Source organism: Oncorhynchus nerka, linkage group LG4 (assembly GCF_034236695.1).
Source record: "Oncorhynchus nerka isolate Pitt River linkage group LG4, Oner_Uvic_2.0, whole genome shotgun sequence".
NCBI lineage: Eukaryota > Metazoa > Chordata > Actinopteri > Salmoniformes > Salmonidae > Oncorhynchus > Oncorhynchus nerka.
Genome location: NC_088399.1, coordinates 12,599,273 through 12,619,628, shown reverse-complemented (window position 1 = coordinate 12,619,628; position 20,356 = coordinate 12,599,273). Strand labels below are relative to the sequence as shown.

General features: G+C 45.0%; 1 protein-coding gene across 1 annotated transcript in view; it reads left to right on the top strand.

The window, feature by feature from the left end:
* Positions 1-20,356, top strand: part of nrg1 (neuregulin 1) — a 175,191-nt gene that overhangs the window by 118,188 nt on the left and 36,647 nt on the right.

Below are 20,356 nucleotides of genomic sequence, written 5' to 3'. Positions count from 1 at the left end.
GTGTGTGTGTCTGTCTCTCTCTCCTGGGGAATTGTGTGTGTGTGTGTGTGTGTGTGTGTGTCTTGGGGAATGGTGTGTTTCTCTCTCTCTTTGGGAATGGTGTGTGTGTCTCGGAATGGTGTGTCTCTCTGTTGTGTAGCAGGGAAGGTGAAGAGGGAGACATCTCCTTTTAATAGCACATAGATCTAGATGGAACAAAGGTGCTGACTAGAATGTGTTTAGCTTTCTTGTTTTTATCTAGTTTCTCCATCTGTGCCTGTAGGATGGCTTTGAAGCTTTACAATCCCCTCGGGCACTCCTCCCCACATCTCATCCTGTGTTAATGTGTTACCATGATGACTTATATCCAGCAGTTTATTATGTCTTCTGGCTTATCTTTCTCTTTTTCCTCTGTCCTCTTTTTCCTCTGTCCTCTCTCCTCATTTCTCTTTCTCACTCTTAATGTGACAACTGGCACTTTTTCCCATTCATACACAATTGCTTAGTCAAAGCGGGTGGATGTTCCTTTCTTTGCATTTCTCACTGAATGAGTAGACACTTAAAAAAAAAAAGTTTATTCTTATTGAACCTTTATTTAACTAGGCAAGTCAGTTAAGAACAAATTCTTATTTACAATGACGGTCTACCCCGGCCAAACCTGGACGATGCTGGGCCAATTGTGCACCGCCCTATGGGACTTCCTCTCTTTGGCTTTTGACCCCCTTAGACAGACCCAAGATGACTGAACACAACCGCATTTTCAGAATGTGACAATTTCAAAACCAAAGGGATTAACAGTACCAGCACTGCTTTACGCAACAGCAGGCTGCGTAATCACACAGCATGCTGCCTGGACCAGTACTGTAATATACTAGTGGAGAACAGGATGCTGCCTGGACCAGTACTGTAATATACTAGTGGAGATCAGGATGCTGCCTGGACCAGTACTGTAATATACTAGTGGAGAACAGGATGCTGCCTGGACCAGTACTGTAATATACTAGTGGAGAACAGGATGCTGCCTGGACCAGTACTGTAATATACTAGTGGAGATCAGGATGCTGCCTGGACCAGTACTGTAATATACTAGTGGAGAACAGGATGCTGCCTGGACCAGTACTGTAATATACTAGTGGAGAACAGGATGCTGCCTGGACCAGTACTGTAATATACTAGTGGAGATCAGGATGCTGCCTGGACCAGTACTGTAATATATTAGTGGAGATCAGGATGCTGCCTGGACCAGTACTGTAATATACTAGTGGAGATCAGGATGCTGCCTGGACCAGTACTGTAATATATTAGTGGAGAACAGCGTGCTGCCTGGACCAGTACTGTAATATATTAGTGGAGATCAGGATGCTGCCTGGACCAGTACTGTAATATACTAGTGGAGATCAGGATGCTGCCTGGACCAGTACTGTAATATACTAGTGGAGAACAGCATGCTGCCTGGACCAGTACTGTAATATATTAGTGGAGATCAGGATGCTGTCTGGACCAGTACTGTAATATACTAGTGGAGAACAGGATGCTGCCTGGACCAGTACTGTAATATACTAGTGGAGAACAGCGTGCTGCCTGGACCAGTACTGTAATATACTAGTGGAGAACAGCGTGCTGCCTGGACCAGTACTGTAATATACTAGTGGAGAACAGCGTGCTGCCTGGACCAGTACTGTAATATACTAGTGGAGAACAGCGTGCTGCCTGGACCAGTACTGTAATATACTAGTGGAGAACAGCGTGCTGCCTGGACCAGTACTGTAATATACTAGTGGAGAACAGCGTGCTGCCTGGACCAGTACTGTAATATACTAGTGGAGAACAGCGTGCTGCCTGGACCAGTACTGTAATATACTAGTGGAGAACAGCGTGCTGCCTGGACCAGTACTGTAATATATTAGTGGAGATCAGGATGCTGCCTGGACCAGTACTGTAATATACTAGTGGAGATCAGGATGCTGCCTGGACCAGTACTGTAATATATTAGTGGAGAACAGGATGCTGCCTGGACCAGTACTGTAATATACTAGTGGAGAACAGCGTGCTGCCTGGACCAGTACTGTAATATACTAGTGGAGAACAGCGTGCTGCCTGGACCAGTACTGTAATATACTAGTGGAGAACAGCGTGCTGCCTGGACCAGTACTGTAATATACTAGTGGAGAACAGCGTGCTGCCTGGACCAGTACTGTAATATACTAGTGGAGAACAGCGTGCTGCCTGGACCAGTACTGTAATATACTAGTGGAGAACAGCGTGCTGCCTGGACCAGTACTGTAATATACTAGTGGAGATCAGGGTGCTGCCTGGACCAGTACTGTAATATATTAGTGGAGAACAGCGTGCTGCCTGGACCAGTACTGTAATATATTAGTGGAGATCAGGATGCTGCCTGGACCAGTACTGTAATATACTAGTGGAGATCAGGATGCTGCCTGGACCAGTACTGTAATATACTAGTGGAGAACAGCATGCTGCCTGGACCAGTACTGTAATATATTAGTGGAGATCAGGATGCTGTCTGGACCAGTACTGTAATATACTAGTGGAGAACAGGATGCTGCCTGGACCAGTACTGTAATATACTAGTGGAGAACAGCGTGCTGCCTGGACCAGTACTGTAATATACTAGTGGAGAACAGCGTGCTGCCTGGACCAGTACTGTAATATACTAGTGGAGAACAGCGTGCTGCCTGGACCAGTACTGTAATATACTAGTGGAGAACAGCGTGCTGCCTGGACCAGTACTGTAATATACTAGTGGAGAACAGCGTGCTGCCTGGACCAGTACTGTAATATACTAGTGGAGAACAGCGTGCTGCCTGGACCAGTACTGTAATATACTAGTGGAGAACAGCGTGCTGCCTGGACCAGTACTGTAATATACTAGTGGAGAACAGCGTGCTGCCTGGACCAGTACTGTAATATATTAGTGGAGAACAGCGTGCTGCCTGGACCAGTACTGTAATATATTAGTGGAGATCAGGATGCTGCCTGGACCAGTACTGTAATATACTAGTGGAGATCAGGATGCTGCCTGGACCAGTACTGTAATATATTAGTGGAGAACAGGATGCTGCCTGGACCAGTACTGTAATATACTAGTGGAGAACAGCGTGCTGCCTGGACCAGTACTGTAATATACTAGTGGAGAACAGCGTGCTGCCTGGACCAGTACTGTAATATACTAGTGGAGAACAGCGTGCTGCCTGGACCAGTACTGTAATATACTAGTGGAGAACAGCGTGCTGCCTGGACCAGTACTGTAATATACTAGTGGAGATCAGGGTGCTGCCTGGACCAGTACTGTAATATACTAGTGGAGAACAGCGTGCTGCCTGGACCAGTACTGTAATATACTAGTGGAGAACAGCGTGCTGCCTGGACCAGTACTGTAATATACTAGTGGAGAACAGCGTGCTGCCTGGACCAGTACTGTAATATACTAGTGGAGAACAGCGTGCTGCCTGGACCAGTACTGTAATATACTAGTGGAGAAAAGCGTGCTGCCTGGACCAGTACTGTAATATACTAGTGGAGAACAGGATGCTGCCTGGACCAGTACTGTAATATACTAGTGGAGAACAGCATGCTGCCTGGACCAGTACTGTAATATACTAGTGGAGAACAGCATGCTGCCTGGACCAGTACTGTAATCTACTAGTGGAGAACAGCATGCTGCCTGGACCAGTACTGTAATCTACTAGTGGAGAACAGCATGCTGCCTGGACCAGTACTGTAATATACTAGTGGAGAACAGCATGCTGTCTGGACCAGTACTGTAATATACTAGTGGAGAACAGCATGCTGCCTGGACCAGTACTGTAATATACTAGTGGAGAACAGCATGCTGCCTGGACCAGTACTGTAATATACTAGTGGAGAACAGCATGCTGCCTGGACCAGTACTGTAATATACTAGTGGAGAACAGCATGCTGCCTGGACCAGTACTGTAATATACTAGTGGAGAACAGCATGCTGCCTGGACCAGTACTGTAATATACTAGTGGAGAACAGCATGCTGCAGTCTGTCATGCCAAATGCCTCCCACTCTGTTCAATTTGGGAAAAGGGCTCTGAACTGGAGAATAAGTACTTTACCGTACCTCCCTACACTGCATAATGAATTAGGATCCTGGTAGAGGCATACTGCTGCTGAAACTCTCCCAGTCCACTTCTTACCTGCACACGTCTCTTCTCCCCTTATATCACATCGCAGGGAGAAGAAGAAATGTGTGAGAATGGCAAACGTTTTCAGAGAAATGTGCGTTTCCTCTCGGCTTTGCTCAAAGTTTTCCTTTCATTTTGGACGAGCTGCTGATCCCCCCCTTTGATATATTATACTGAAAGCAAACGAGTTCATTTCAATCAGTCTGAAGGAGGACATTTGGCTCGTCTCTCATTCACTAAAGCCAATTAGTGTCCGTGGAGAATTGGGGAAGCTCTTAAAAGGAATGGTTGGTATTTGATGTATTTCACAAGGCCAGTGTGTGTTACTGTGCTTTTCCCCCTCCACATGAAAGCAGGCCATGGAGACCACCATCTCCTTATCTTTCCACTGACCGTAACCGTCTTTGATCAGACAATGAGAAGCTAATGAGAAATTGCACCCCAGCTTAGATAACGGCAAGATAAACAAGCCCTTATGCAACTTTCTGACAAACTAGATGAAGTCCATAAATCATAATATACAATATGGAGGCACAAGTATCAATATTGCTTTTTTAACTTTCCAACGAAACGGCAACTCACTCCCAAATTCTCTGCAGTCACTTATTCATGCAACGCCCGGCATTGTGTCCTCTCTAATTGTTTCCCAGCTCCTTTTTCTGGTCATTTGCATTTTATTTGATAAAGAATGCCCTTTTTATTTATTTTTATTTGACGCGTTGGCTCTCCGGGTTGTCTTTTGGTGTTATGTGTCTTCTATCACCACTGTAGTTAATTTATATTCTGATGTTTGACGATCGAAAAGGGCAAAAACTGCAAATGTAGCTATTTTCTTACAGATCAGTCAAGAAAGCGTGTAAGTGACAGAGAAAAAAACAAAAAAACACTGTCTTTCAAGTTCAAATCTCTTTGTTTGCTTCAGTTGTTGCTCTCCATGTACTTACAGAGGAAGTTGCATAAGCCTGTTATTTTATGGGCCTCCAATTTTACAACAGTGGGCTGCACACACCACATGGGAACACTCGCACACACCACATGGGAACACTCGCACACACCACATTGGAACACTCGCACACACCACATGGGAACGCTCGCACACACCACATGGGAACGCTCGCACACACCACATGGGAACGCTCGCACACACCACATGGGAACGCTCGCACACACCACATGGGAACGCTCGCACACACCACATGGGAACGCTCGCACACACCACATGGGAACGCTCGAACACACCACATGGGAACGCTCGCACACACCACATGGGAACGCTCACACACACCACATGGGAACGCTCGCACACACACACTTGCACATATATTTATCCTCTATCCTCTATTCATGTACTGTTCAGTTTCTAAAAGAAGCATATTCAATTACCAATGGTACTTCACTCCTTTCCTAGAGAACCCCTGGCCAGCAGTAAAACTTGTCATTATCTAGGTATTGAATTAGCATTCAATAACATTTCTACAACATACAAATGAAATTTTGCAGCGTCATCTTCACAGCCCAATCAGCCAGCCCAAGAAAAACAGTGCCATTGCCCCCCGCCCCTTTCCTCTCCTCAGGCAGAGCTCAATAGATTATCACTAGTCTGCTGTAGCCTCCCACTTTGAGACAGTGTCACAGAGGAGCTGTCCCAAAGAGCAGTGCTGAACCTCTCTTTCGCCTCCGCCTCCTTCTCTCCCCGTCCTTAAAGACCACAGTAAACAATGAGACTGTGCATGCAGCACTAATGATAATGGAGCTCCTCCCCCCCCTCTCCTCCATTGAATGACTGACTTCCTGCTCATAGTTCCATTATAGGCACAATTTGGATGGGGAGGAGTGTGTGTACACAGAGGTATTTTAACCAGGAGACGAATGATCCTCTACCGCGGGCACCAGGCTGGCGGACAGGGGGAGGCGAGGAGAGCGAGCCAGGGCACTAATGCACAACCAGCTTCTCCTTTATTCGATCCCCTGTAAATGACTCAAGTGCTCGTTTTTTATATCACATAGGAGCCAGGGCTGGTACTATCCAGTGGCCATTTTCTACATTTCAAAGCCCTCCATATATTCCACCCTGAATGACTTGACAGACATTGAGAGTTTAGCTACAGCGTAATCTCTGTGTTGTCTCGTCCCTGCCAGTGATGCAGAGCTCTGACAGGATGAAAATGGCCCTCTATTTAAAAGCCCCTCATTGTTGGAGCGTCAGCAGAGATGGAAGCATTATTGAATTCTAGCCTGCCTCCTCTTAGACCTCTACCTGTATTTGTTAATAAAGTTGTGCTTGGCTGTTTTTGGCAAGAAAAAGCACATTCTCATCTCCTAATGCACTGGTATCCTTCTGCCTGCCAATAGGCAGTTACTCTGGCTGGCTTTGAAGTGTACGCTGGGATTTTACTAGGTCAGGTCCCTCTGTCTCCTCTTTTCTGACATAAATAATGGATTGAACTTCCTGCAAACGACTGCATGTAAAAGGAAAAATGTATTTATTCCCATTTAGCCGGCAGAATAATTACCACAGGCGAGGGTGTCCGTTTTCATTTTAGATTAGTGGCACATTACTGATTTTCTGCACTTATTTGAAGAATAAACATCTCTTAACGGTTGTAGCAGACACGATTACTTCTTGGATGAGAATTTTGCTTTCAAGCGTTAGATACACCAAATGACCATTACATTACGTAAGGAGTTGGAGGAGGAAAGATTCCACAGAATGTTACAAATATACCCTTTGGTCTTTTGGTCAAGTCCACATTTTAAAGTGGACTACCTTCTAGCCAACAATGGATTAAACATTCATTGTCTTCAACTATTTTGGATACACTGACCTAAAGAACACATGGACATGGTTGTGGTCTACTTTAGGATGATATCTGGCAATCCAAGAATAGTTGGAAACACCTTTTGGCTTAACCTTTGACCTTGACTAGGTTTTCTATAATCTGACTCCATCCAATGAATTAGTTTGACCTTACTGCAACTGCTGTCTGTCTGTTATAATGAAACAGAACTAACTGATTCAGTGTGTGAAATGTCATTTTCCCAGAATATGTCTCTTTAGATATTCCTGTTTTACTGTGTCCTCAAAATGCAGTTCACTGCTACCCTTGAAATTATACTTGCTTTATGTCACATTTGAAGTCTTTCCTCTGTTTCATCCCGCTCATTTGAAATGCATGTTCAGTAGCCCCCCACCCCCCACCCCCTTCCCTCTGTCGTATGGTCTGTAGTATCATCTTGAACATAGTTTGACTCCCTTGACAATTTGTGGTATTAGATGATAAACTATCCCCTCCAAATTGATTTTTTTTTTTTCATAACGGCACCTGTGATCTGGTTTGCAGAGCTGTCTCCACGCCGACTATTTCTCTGTTCTGTCTCCACGCCGACTATTTCTCTGTTCTGTCTCCACGCCCGACTGTTTCTCTGTTCTGTCTCCACGCCCGACTGTTTCTCTGTTCTCTCTCCACGCCCGTTTCTCTGTTCTCTCTCCACGCCCGACTGTTTCTCTGTTCTCTCTCCACGCCCGACTGTTTCTCTGTTCTCTCTCCACGCCCGACTGTTTCTCTGTTCTCTCTCCACGCCCGACTGTTTCTCTGTTCTCTCTCCACGCCCGACTGTTTCTCTGTTCTCTCTCCACGCCCGACTGTTTCTCTGTTCTCTCTCCACGCCCGACTGTTTCTCTGTTCTGTCCTGTCAGTGACTCACCATGCGTAATTCAAATCACTATGACTCTATGGCATGCGTTTGGTCCTAGATACGAGGTGCTATTGAATAAAAAATACCTCTAATGATCAAATGTGTGGTCCACTATAGCTCAGTTGATAGAGCATACTGCTTACAACGCAAGGATAGTGGGTTAGATTCCCGGGACCACCCATACGTAGAATGTATGCTCGCATGACTGTCATTTTGGATAACAGCATCTGCTGAATGACATTTATTTATTTATTTATTATCAAGCACCTCTTTTTAAATAGCATAAATGTACTGTATAGAATCACATGATTAGAATATCCTTTTGACAGGAAGCCACTATACTGTCCTGCAGATGCTATTACTGGTATTAATTCCTTTTGAAGATTGAAGAGGGTCATTTGTGTGTCAATAGGAAGTGTGTCATTGACCTGACCGTGGTCCTCTTCTGGTTAAACTTCCCCCTCTTTCGTTTGCTCTCTCTCAGACTTAGTCTTTGGATTGTCCTCCCAGCCTATTAGCACCGGGGGGCTTAACAGCTCACTGGGGGATTTCTCCACATCTAGCTGTCGCTGCTCAGGACCGTTGGAAGATTGTGCTTAAAGCCAGACATGCAAAGTGTGGATTTTGTGAACAGTAATCCCAGCTCCTCTAGCATTGTGGCAGACGTGATTCGAGAGCCAAAGCCAATATGCCTGGGCCGTGTGACAAACTAGCCGTAGGTGTAGTAAATGTAAAATGTATTGTGCCTTTCTGAGCTGTGCTCCCGAATGGTAAGAAGCTGATCTGTTGAACTGCTTCTCTGTCCCATGGATTAGCAAGATATTGTTATTGCGATTTACTATTCAGCCTGTCCCAAACTGTTTAACTTAAAGTAAGTAGTGTGTGTGTGTGTGTGTGTGTGTAACTCAAAGTAAAGCATATAAAGAGATGGTCTCTGTTTAACTTGATGTGGTAATACATGTATGAAGTAAAGTAGTCTACTAAAGATTAGTCTTATGGTAATGAGTGGTCTGACTTCGTAGATAGGTATCACATCTGAGTTTTATCCATCTGAAGGTACCGTAAGGAGTCCCTGTGGGAAGGGGCTCTTTTAGCGCTAATGACTTTGGGTTTAGGACGTCAGATTTAGTGGGGTTACATCCCAATCCCTTTTTTTGTTTTGACTGGATTGTGCAAAGGTCAGACGTCTAGCCCTTTTTTCCCCACAGACACGCTCCGAAGCTGAAAACATTAAGATGTTTTATATTGAATTTAGATAGAAGATCACAGCATTCCAGGCTGTGAAACTGGCCTCTAGTCTGAACAATGAACCACGTTCAGCTATGACACAACTGTATTCATAATGAGTGTAACTAGATGGTGATGGACCCACGACTCCCTACTGGGTTATTTTAATGGAATGTGTCTTTCTTCTGGCTTTAACTCTGATTTTAATTATTATATATATACTTAAGACTTTTAATTGAAGCCCACTGGTAATGCTTTTGGCAACATGTAATAATAGTCTGTTCATTACACACTCATTTGGATTATGATTGGTGTGACTACAGTGGGGCAAAAAAGTATTTAGTCAGCCACCAATTGTGCAAGTTCTCCCACTTAAAAAGATGAGAGAGGCCTGTAATTTTCATCATAGGTACACTTCAACTATGACAGACAAAATGAGAAAAAAAATCCAGATAATCACATTGTAGGATTTTTATGAATTGATTTGCAAATTATGGTGGAAAATAAGTATTTTATAACAAAAGTTTATCTCAAGGTTGGTCTTCACAAGGTTTTCACACACTGTTGCTGGTATTTTGGCCCATTCCTCCATGCAGATCTCTTCTAGAGCAGTGATCTCCTCCAAATATTTTTCATGGGGTTGAGATCTGGAGACTGGCTAGGCCACTCCAGGACCTTGAAATGCTTCTTACGAAGCCACTCCTTCGTTGCCCGGGCGGTGTGTTTGGGATCATTGTCATGCTGAAAGACCCAGCCACGTTTCATCTTCAATGCCCTTGCAGATGGAAGGAGGTTTTCACTCAACATCTCACGGTACATGGCCCCATTCATTCTTTCCTTTACACGGATCAGTCGCCCCGGTCCCTTTGCAGAAAAACAGCCCCAAAGCATGATGTTTCCACCCCCATGCTTCACAGTAGGTATGGTGTTCTTTGGATGCAACTCAGCATTCTTTGTCCTCCAAATACGACAAGTTGAGTTTTTGGTTTCATCTGACCATATGACATTCTCCCAATCTTCTTCTGGATCATCCAAATGCTCGCTAGCAAACTTCAGACGGGCCTGGACATGTACTGGCTTAAGCAGGGGGACACGTCTGGCACTGCAGGATTTGAGTCCCTGGCGGCGTAGTGTGTTACTGATAGTAGGCTTTGTTACTTTGGTCCCAGCTCTCTGCAGGTCATTCACTAGGTCCCCCCGTGTGGTTCTGGGATTTTTGACCCCATGGGGTGAGATCTTGCGTTGAGCCCCAGATCGAGGGAGATTATCAGTGGTCTTGTATGTCTTCCATTTCCTAATAATTGCTCCCACAGTTGATTTCTTCAAACCAAGCTGCTTACCTATTGCAGATTCAGTCTTCCCAGCCTGGTGCAGGTCTACAATTTAGTTTCTGGTGTCCTTTGACAGCTCTTTTGTCTTGGCCATAGTGGAGTTTGGAGTGTGACTGTTTGAGGTTGTGGACAGGTGTCTTTTATACTGATAACAAGTTCAAACAGGTGCCATTAATACAGGTAACGAGTGGAGGACAGAGGAGCCTCTTAAAGAATTTACAGGTCTGTGAGAGCCAGAAATCTTGTTTGTTTGTAGGTGACCAAATACTTATTTTCCACCATAATTTGCAAATAAATTCATTAAAAATCCTACAATGTGATTTTTCGGGATTTTTTTTTTCTCATTTTGTCTGTCATAGTTGAAGTGTACCTATGATGAAATTACAGGCCTCTCATCTTTTTAAGTGGGAGAACTTGCACAATTGGTGGCTGACTAAATACTTTTTTGCCCCACTGTATGTATGTTTGAATAGAATGTAGATTTTCTCGCACTCTTGATACACCTCAAGGAGTCAATTCCTCGATGGTGCCGCAACGTTGTCTTAACGTTGTCCTTTATCCCCTGAGTCAGCGCGACAAGGAGTCAGTTCCTCTGGTGCCGCAACGTTGTCTTAACGTTGTCCTTTATCCCCTGAGTCAGCACGACAAGGAGTCAGTTCCTCTGGTGCCGCAACGTTGTCTTAACGTTGTCCTTTATCCCCTGAGTCAGCGCGACAAGGAGTCAGTTCCTCTGGTGCCGCAACGTTGTCTTAACGTTGTCCTTTATCCCCTGAGTCAGCGCGACAAGGAGTCAGTTCCTCTGGTGCCGCAACGTTGTCTTAATGTTGTCCTTTATCCCCTGAGTCAGCACGACAAGGAGTCAGTTCCTCTGGTGCCGCAACGTTTTCTTAACGTTGTCCTTTATCCCCCGAGTCAGCGCGACAAGGAGTCAGTTCCTTGATGGTGCATCAACGTTGTCTTAACGTTGTCCTTTATCCCCTGAGTCAGCGCGACAAGGAGTCAGTTCCTTGATGGTGCATCAACGTTGTCGTAACATTGTCCTTTATCCCCTGAGTCAGCGCGACAAGGAGTCAGTTCCTCTGGTGCCGCAACGTTGTCTTAACGTTGTCCTTTATCCCCCGTGTCAGCACGACAAGGAGTCAGTTCCTTGATGGTGCATCAACGTTGTCCTTTATCTCGAGTCAGCGCTACAAGGTGTCAGTTCCTCAATAGTGCCTCAACATTCTCTTAACGTGGTTCTTTATCCCCTGAGTCAGCGCTACAAAGCGTCATAGCAGTAAATGTGATTTATTGAAAAAAAAAAAAAGTTTGGTAAATCAGGTGATTGGTATTATTTTCTTTGACAATGATTGAAATATTACTTCAGTCATTTTTTTCCCTTTCATTCACTCCAATGAAGGAAGATTCTGAGAGGAGCCATAAAACAATAGCTCAGTTCCCTTGGGACGGATCAAATGTCTGTTTCACTGGCTACCACCCCCTGACAAAAAAAACACCCTTTTGTATTAACATAATCAATGGTCCAGGGAGAGAGCGCTGGAGGGAGGGAGAGAGAGAGGCCAGAGCCGTCTGTTTGACTGTGATTCGTTGCCATTCCCCCTAATTGGATCAAGTACGAACTTGCTTAGCTGTGTGCTTTGTGTTCAGACTGGTAGCAGCCTGAGAAGAGTGCGTGGACAATACCTTAGAGTAGGAGAGCCCTTGTAGAGAGAGGTAGAGGGTGAGAGAGAGAGCGAGGAGTGTAGTGGTGAGGAGGAAAAGGGGAGTGTCCTGAATTGTCTCTCCTTCCGCGATGTACGAGTGTGTTTCTCTCTCCACTAATTATCTGTTTCTCCGGCGCTGCTGAGAGGAAGGGCACCTGCTGCTCCCTGATGATTCAGCCCCACTAGGCTGCTGCTTGAGCAGACAAACAGACCGACAGACAGACAGACGGCATGTTGCTCCTGCCACTGCAGTGCCGGTCTGCTCTGTCCCATCTGTAGCCGCATCCTGCCAATAGCGTTCACACAGCAGCCGGCTCCACTCTTCAAGTCCTCAGGTGAGTGAGCGCACTACTCGTCCTGCCCAGGGAACTGAACCACGCAAGAGATCTAAGGGAAGAAACCACTTTTGTTGTAGCTCAGAATTTGATGTTTCTATTTCTGGACTTGTTTTCGTGTGTACACGTTTCCCGTGAGAATGCTGTGATAGCAAACCTGCAAAGACAATCTCTTTTCCCCCCGGTACGGAAGTCTTGTCGGCTTACTTCCCAGACGTTAACAAGGTTACCCCACACTGCTGTGAAAAGCATCCTCCATCTCCCACCAACCCCCACCACTGTGATCTGATAATGGACAACACACTTTACGATACCAGCCAGCTGCCGTGCTCTTTGAGTTGAGTACAGGCGTCCAGAGATCCTTCGGCGTGAGAGGGGGAGAGAGAGAGAGAGCGAGAGAGAGAGAGCACGAGGGAGGATGACTGAAGGAGTGGAGGCGGTGGACTCCTCCGCCGGGCTGGTCGTCCTTCCCAAATCATCATCATCATCCCCCACCCTCTCCTGTGCCGATCCAGGACAAGCCCCAGAGGAGGCGGAGTCTGCAGCAGGTGGTGAGGGTGGGGAGGAGGGTGTCGATGGAGAACCAGCAAGGCCCCTGGGATTCTTGGGCTTGGCAGGGACCTGCTGTGTGTGCTTAGAGATGGAACAGGTGCGTGGTTGCCTGCGCTCAGAAAAAATCTGCATCCTCCCTATCCTGGCCTGCCTGCTCAGTCTGGCTCTCTGCACCGCCGGCCTCAAGTGGGTCTTTGTGGACAAAATCTTTGAGTACGAGCCGCCCACCCACCTGGGCCCAGATCGCAGAGGACAAGACCCCATCTATGCTGACCCCACAAGGGATCTGCCATTGTCATTTCCCCACCCCTCCCCCGTCCCCACGCCGACAACCACCACCACAGGACAGCCTGAGGTCATAGTAGAGGGAAAACCCACCGGAGTGACTCAGTACACCCCTACCTCTGCATTGAGGTACCGCACGGGCCCGCCCACGCAGCCTGGGCCCTCTACCACCCTAAAACCAATGAGCAAGGGAAAACCAACCTACTCCCAAACTACTGTGGAATCTAATGACATTATTGTCCCGAAGTTCTGTAAGTACGCCACACTTTGTAATTCCTATGTATTTTAGTTTGCTCACAGTTGACTCTTGTCTTGAGTAAATACATTACGTTTGGTCTGTGTTGTATCGAACTGTGTCACCTGACACATGTAAGAGCAGAAGGACTTGACAGTTACATTAGCCTTTTGACGTTTAATCTAGAAAGAATTGGGTGTCGGATTAAGACAAACGCAGAACTATTAACTACAGTAAGCACGTGTCTTTTATTAAGGGAGACACATAATGTGATGGTGCACGTCAACATATTGAGTACCAGCAGGCAGAAAGGAAACATCCATGTGATACTATTCAGTGAAATAGTCCAGTGTACCCTACGGCAATACACAACCCAAAAAGGTCATTACCTCGACATGTTTTTAAAGCATTTTAAAATGTGATGCTTTTCCTATTGCACAACTCTATGCTGAGAATAATAGTGCATGTTGCTTAGCCCTCTGTCTGAAAGCAGACATGCTGTGAAGTGTAGCGCTAGTAGCCATGACTAATGCTTCTGAAGAATTACCAGCATGTGTGTGTGTAAGAAACAGAAACTCCCTTTCAAAACCACCCCAGGCAGTTAGTGCTAATAAGATAAAACATTAGTTGCTACTGCATAAACATGTCCCTTACCATAGCTGTCCCTTACCCTAGCTGTCCCTTACCCTAGCTGTCCCTTACCCTAGCTGTCCCTTACCCTAGCTGTCCCTTACCCTAGCTGTCCCTTACCCTAGCTGTCCCTTACACCACATCCGATGCAATAAACCGTCGTGATACCATGCTGGTTCTTATTTCCCTTAGCATCTTACCAAACAGAATGCATATGTTCTCATCTGCATATTTGAAATTAGCCCATGTTGACCAGGAAGTGAGCAGCCAAAGGGCCCCCAATGCTAGCTTCCTCATGATTTCCAGTCATTTCCAGAAAATATGAAAAATCAATAGCTGATGATGCACGACTTCCTAAAACTAAATGCTGCGGTGCAGTGGGACTTCCTCCTGCCAGACCGGAGCTCCATTTCAAGGTCAGAGCCTGCTGGAGACTAATTGATTCCCCCTCTATCTCTGAGCCACAGAGAAAGACAATCCCAGAAATGCTATCTGACTGCTAAGCGGCTCTCTACCATGACTTTGCAAGCCGCCGAGTTATAACTGCTGGAAAGCAGCCAGACTCTACCGGTACTTTTGTCCTCATGCAGCTTTATTCCCTGTTCCCCGTGAGATTTTAATTGAGGCTGTCCTCATTTCAGTCAGGTTGATGGTATTTATATTTGACCTTCGGTGGTGTGGCTGTGGGTCTGAGTGAGTTGGGGGAGATATTGTGGTTCTTTGTGGCTTCCTTCCCTAGGTGCATTTCCTCATGCAAATTAGTCTCCAGAGTAATTAATTCACACTTGACGATTGTTCACTGATGTGCCTTGAGATCTAGAACTAGTGATGGTTACCATACCATACACAGCTGGCCAAATCCTGACTTGAGAAATATGCACGTAACTCAAACTACGGTTTTCTTGGGTGGGGGGGTTATGCCTGGATGACAATAGATAACTCATTGGCATTGTAAATAAGAATTTGTTCTTAACTGACTTGCCAAGTTAAATAAAGGTTCAATTAAATAAATAAAAATTGGCTTGTTCCACCACAGCGAAGGCACATTTTAGAAATTGAAAGACCAATGTAACGTGTCTGCTTCATATGCGCACATTAGTAGAATCAAGGGCTGCTCTGAGGCAAGACGTTCTCCCCTTTTTTAAGCTGCATGATCAATTGTTCGGGCTTTAAATTGGAAATGTGATCGCCTGCTTTGGTAATCTCAGACCTAATCAATACCAAGAAAGCAGGTCAGCTGTCCTACCAGGAAGCATGGGAGAAGTGATAGTGATCCGTATTTGCCTTCGACACATTGAGCAAATTAGAAAACGGGAAGGAAGCTAACGAATATTGCCAATACGGATGCCATGTCAGTCTATGTGGAGGTGTATCTAAGTTGTCTGCCAGACATTCCTAAATGACTGCATGTGTGTATGAGACCACCTACAACACACCTGTAATTGTTCTGCAAAACCTTTCACTGAAAAGAAAGTATTAAAAATGACTGTTTGAAATACATGGCTCCGCTCCGCTCCGCTGGTTGACTATACCTTTACAATACAACCCTTTTTTATCTGTTTAAATGCACTTGCTTTCCCCATTGGATGTTTCCTAATAGCAATCCATTTGACATTCCATTTGGGTTTGGGCTGAACTGAAATGTTAGGAACTACTCGTTTTGTCTTCATCCCATTGTCACAATTCTCTTGCTAATTTGGTTTAGCCTTAAGTTAAAGTAACTTCTTCACTCGAGTTCTGTATAATTTAGTTATTTCTATTAAATATGACTTTCTCAGCAAAACTCGGCTTTGGAGTGCATTCACAGAACAGAAGGGTCTCGGCCTCACTTTGACAGATAACACCTATACACACCCAGTGGTCCTTCCTGTTCTGTTTTAGAAAGCCTTTCATGGGTAAATTGCCCCTTCGGCTATCTTCTCAACACAGTCTCATCAGGAAAGTGTATTTACAGTAGCACAGCAGAACATGAATCTCAAGCCAAGCTAATGAGTTATTCCCCATAGAGGCCAGAACTGAGTAGGCAGTAGGTATAGGAAGCCATCTTGTTTTGAGAGAGCCAAATACAGACTTTTGCAGTATGTATTTTCTGTTCCCATTTCCACATGAATCATTGTAGCTCATAGAGAAGAGCTGATATACCACGATGTCGCCCTCCGTGACCCGAATGCTGAGCTTAACAGGCACCCGTAGTGTTCACTGTTCCATACATACTGTTCTCCATGTATCCCACTGAGATTTAATGTTAATTAAAAACCAGGTGGTTTGAGACCTGGATGCTGATTGGCTGAAAGCCGTGGGATGTCAGACCGTATACCACGGGTATGACATTTTATTTTTACTGCTTTAATTACGTTGGTAACCAGTTTATAATAGCAATAAGGCACCTCGGGGATTTGTGGTATATTGCCAATATACCACGGCTAAGGGCTGTATCCAGGCACTTCACATTGCGTAGTGTGTAAGAACAGCCCCTAGCCATTTGTATATTGGCCGTATAGCGCAAATAGGCATGATTACATTACGTAATATACTGAATGTTAATGACATGAAGTGGAAGAAGTGGAAGAGGGAGTGTGGAGAGGAAGAAGTGGAAGAGGGAGTGTGGAGAGGAAGAAGTGGAAGAGGGAGTGTGGAGAGGAAGAAGTGGGTGTACTAAAAAGTAGTTGCGTTTCATATGACCACTGTGAGTTGGGATTACTTTTCATAATTCAATGGCACCAGGGTATTAGATAGTTTCCACTGAGCTAGTTTATAAGTTGGCCTAAGCTCTGCTCCATATCAACAAGCTTCATTACTTTACTGATCTGCTGAATAGACATAATTCAGCCTTTTATATTCTGCTTTGCAAAGTTAAGTTACAATTCTTTTGACTACATGGGAACTTTAACCTGGGTGGAGTTTTTTGCAGTTTTTTTTCGGTTTCAAACAGAAACAGTGTTGGGTACTGCCTCCCCGTCATTGATCTTCAGTCTTTGTGTTCTCTACAATGACCTTGAGATATGATGTTTGGCTGAAATTGGTAATATTAGTCTTCCCTAACCCAGGCAGTGATTTGATTTGATGTTCTCCTTGACTTAAAATTGGATGTCAATAGCAAAACTTAGTATAAGTTTTAGTACAATGATAAACCAGTGGTACTGTGATGAAGCTACACCTCACAGGACCATCCAGCACATCTTTGTTCTCTAGTATTAGAGATTACCAGTGGTACTGTGATGAAGCTACACCTCACAGGACCATCCAGCACATCTTTGTTCTCTAGTATTAGAGATTATCAGTGGTACTGTGATGAAGCTACACCTCACAGGACCATCCAGCACATCTTTGTTCTCTAGTATTAGAGATTACCAGTGGTACTGTGATGAAGCTACACCTCACAGGACCATCCAGCACATCTTTGTTCTCTAGTATTAGAGATTACCAGTGGTACTGTGATGAAGCTACACCTCACAGGACCATCCAGCACATCTTTGTTCTCTAGTATTAGAGATTACCAGTGGTACTGTGATGAAGCTACACCTCACAGGACCATCCAGCACATCTTTGTTCTCTAGTATTAGAGATTACCAGTGGTACTGTGATGAAGCTACACCTCACAGGACCATCCAACACATCTTTGTTCTCTAGTATTAGAGATTACCAGTGGTACTGTGATGAAGCTACACCTCACAGGACCATCCAGCACATCTTTGTTCTCTAGTATTAGAGATTACCAGTGGTACTGTGATGAAGCTACACCTCACAGGACCATCCAGCATCTTTGTTCTCTAGTATTAGAGATTACCAGTGGTACTGTGATGAAGCTACACCTCACAGGACCATCCAGCACATCTTTGTTCTCTAGTATTAGAGATTACCTGTGTGGTACTGTGATGAAGCTACACCTCACAGGACCATCCAGCACATCTTTGTTCTCTAGTATTAGAGATTACCAGTGGTACTGTGATGAAGCTACACCTCACAGGACCATCCAGCACATCTTTGTTCTCTAGTATTAGAGATTATCATTATACTGTGATGAAGCTACACCTCACAGGACCATCAGCACATCTTTGTTCTCTAGTATTAGAGATTATCAGTGGCTGTGATGAAGCTACACTCACAGGACCATCCAGCACATCTTTGTTCTCTAGTATTAGAGATTATCAGTGGTACTGTGATGAAGCTACACCTCACAGGACCATCCAGCACATCTTTGTTCTCTAGTATTAGAGATTATCAGTGGTACTGTGATGAAGCTACACCTCACAGGACCATCCAGCACATCTTTGTTCTCTAGTATTAGATCAGATTATCACCTCACAGGACCATCCAGCACATCTTTGTTCTCTAGTACTTATCAGTGGTATGTGATGAAGCTACACCTCACAGGACCATCCAGCACATCTTTGTTCTCTCTAGTATTAGAGATTATCAGTGGTACTGTGATGAAGCTACACCTCACAGGACCATCCAGCACATCTTTGTTCTCTAGTATTAGAGATTATCAGTGGTACTGTGATGAAGCTACACCTCACAGGACCATCCAGCACATCTTTGTTCTCTAGTATTAGAGATTACCAGTGGTACTGTGATGAAGCTACACCTCACAGGACCATCCAGCACATCTTTGTTCACATCTTTGTTCTCTAGTATTAGATATAACCAGTGGTACTGTGATGAAGCTACACCTCACAGGACCATCCAGCACATCTTTGTTCTCTAGTATTAGATATTATCAGTGGTACTGTGATGAAGCTACACCTCACAGGACCATCCAGCACATCTTTGTTCTCTAGTATTAGAGATTATCAGTGGTACTGTGATGAAGCTACACCTCACAGGACCATCCAGCACATCTTTGTTCTCTAGTATTAGAGATTACCAGTGGTACTGTGATGAAGCTACACCTCACAGGACCATCCAGCACATCTTTGTTCTCTAGTATTAGAGATAACCAGTGGTACTGGCAGCTTGCAAAAACAGCTTTCCAGATCTACCTCTTACATTTGTCATTTAGCAGACACTCTTAGCCAGAGCAATTGGGGTTAAGCACCTTGCTCAAGGGCACATTGACAGATGTCTCACCTAGTCGGTTCGGAGATTCAAACCGGCAACCTTTCAGTTACTTGTTTATCGCCCTTAACCGCTAAGCTACCAGACGCTGTCACACCATTATCATTATATCCCAACATATCAATTAGTGAGTTGTCAGTTCATACTGAATAAACAGTAAACGGCTTTCATTCTGTTGGCAATCCAGATGTCTCCATATGAGATATCAATGGGCTCTTCCCACCATTTTAGAATGGAAACATCACAGTTCCTATTGTGTCTCTGACACGTTATACTGTAATATTCTGGATGAGTGTTCTACTTAAATTATAAAGCTCTGAGGAGGAGTAGGAAAATGAGAACTTATTGTATTCATAAAAGTTACTGAAAACAGAATAACGTCTTATATTTCTGCAGTGTTCTCTTCTCTGATGTTTTTGATGAATAAATGATCTTAGATAAGTTCCGTCAATGTTTCCTTCAGCCGGCCCTCTCCACGTTGCTCTCCACTCTCTGCTTTACGGTGCTCTTATCGTTGGGTGACTCACATGGACGTAATGTCATTTTTTTGGTGAGAATTAAAGTCCCTCTTTATCAGCTTGGATACTCATCTCAAGACATATCCACAGTTGCGCGGCAGTGGGGCGGCAGGTAGCCTAGTGGTTAGAGCATTATGCCAGTAACCAGCAGGTAGCCTAGCGGTTAGAGCGTTGTGCCAGTAACCAGCAGGTAGCCTAGTGGTTAGAGCGTTGTGCCAGTAACCAGCAGGTAGCCTAGTGGTTAGAGCGTTGTGCCAGTAACCAGCAGGTAGCCTAGAGGTTAGAGCGTTGTGCCAGTAACCAGCAGGTAGCCTAGCGGTTAGAGCGTTGTGCCAGTAACCAGCAGGTAGCCTAGGGGTTGGAGCGTTGTGCCAGTAACCAGCAGGTAGCCTAGCGGTTAGAGCGTTGTGCCAGTAACCAGCAGGTAGCCTAGAGGTTAGAGCGTTGTGCCAGTAACCAGCAGGTAGCCTAGCGGTTAGAGCGTTGTGCCAGTAACCAGCAGGTAGCCTAGCGGTTAGAGCGTTGTGCCAGTAACCAGCAGGTAGCCTAGCGGTTAGAGCGTTGTGCCAGTAACCAGCAGGTAGCCTAGTGGTTAGAGCGTTGTGCCAGTAACCAGCAGGTAGCCTAGTGG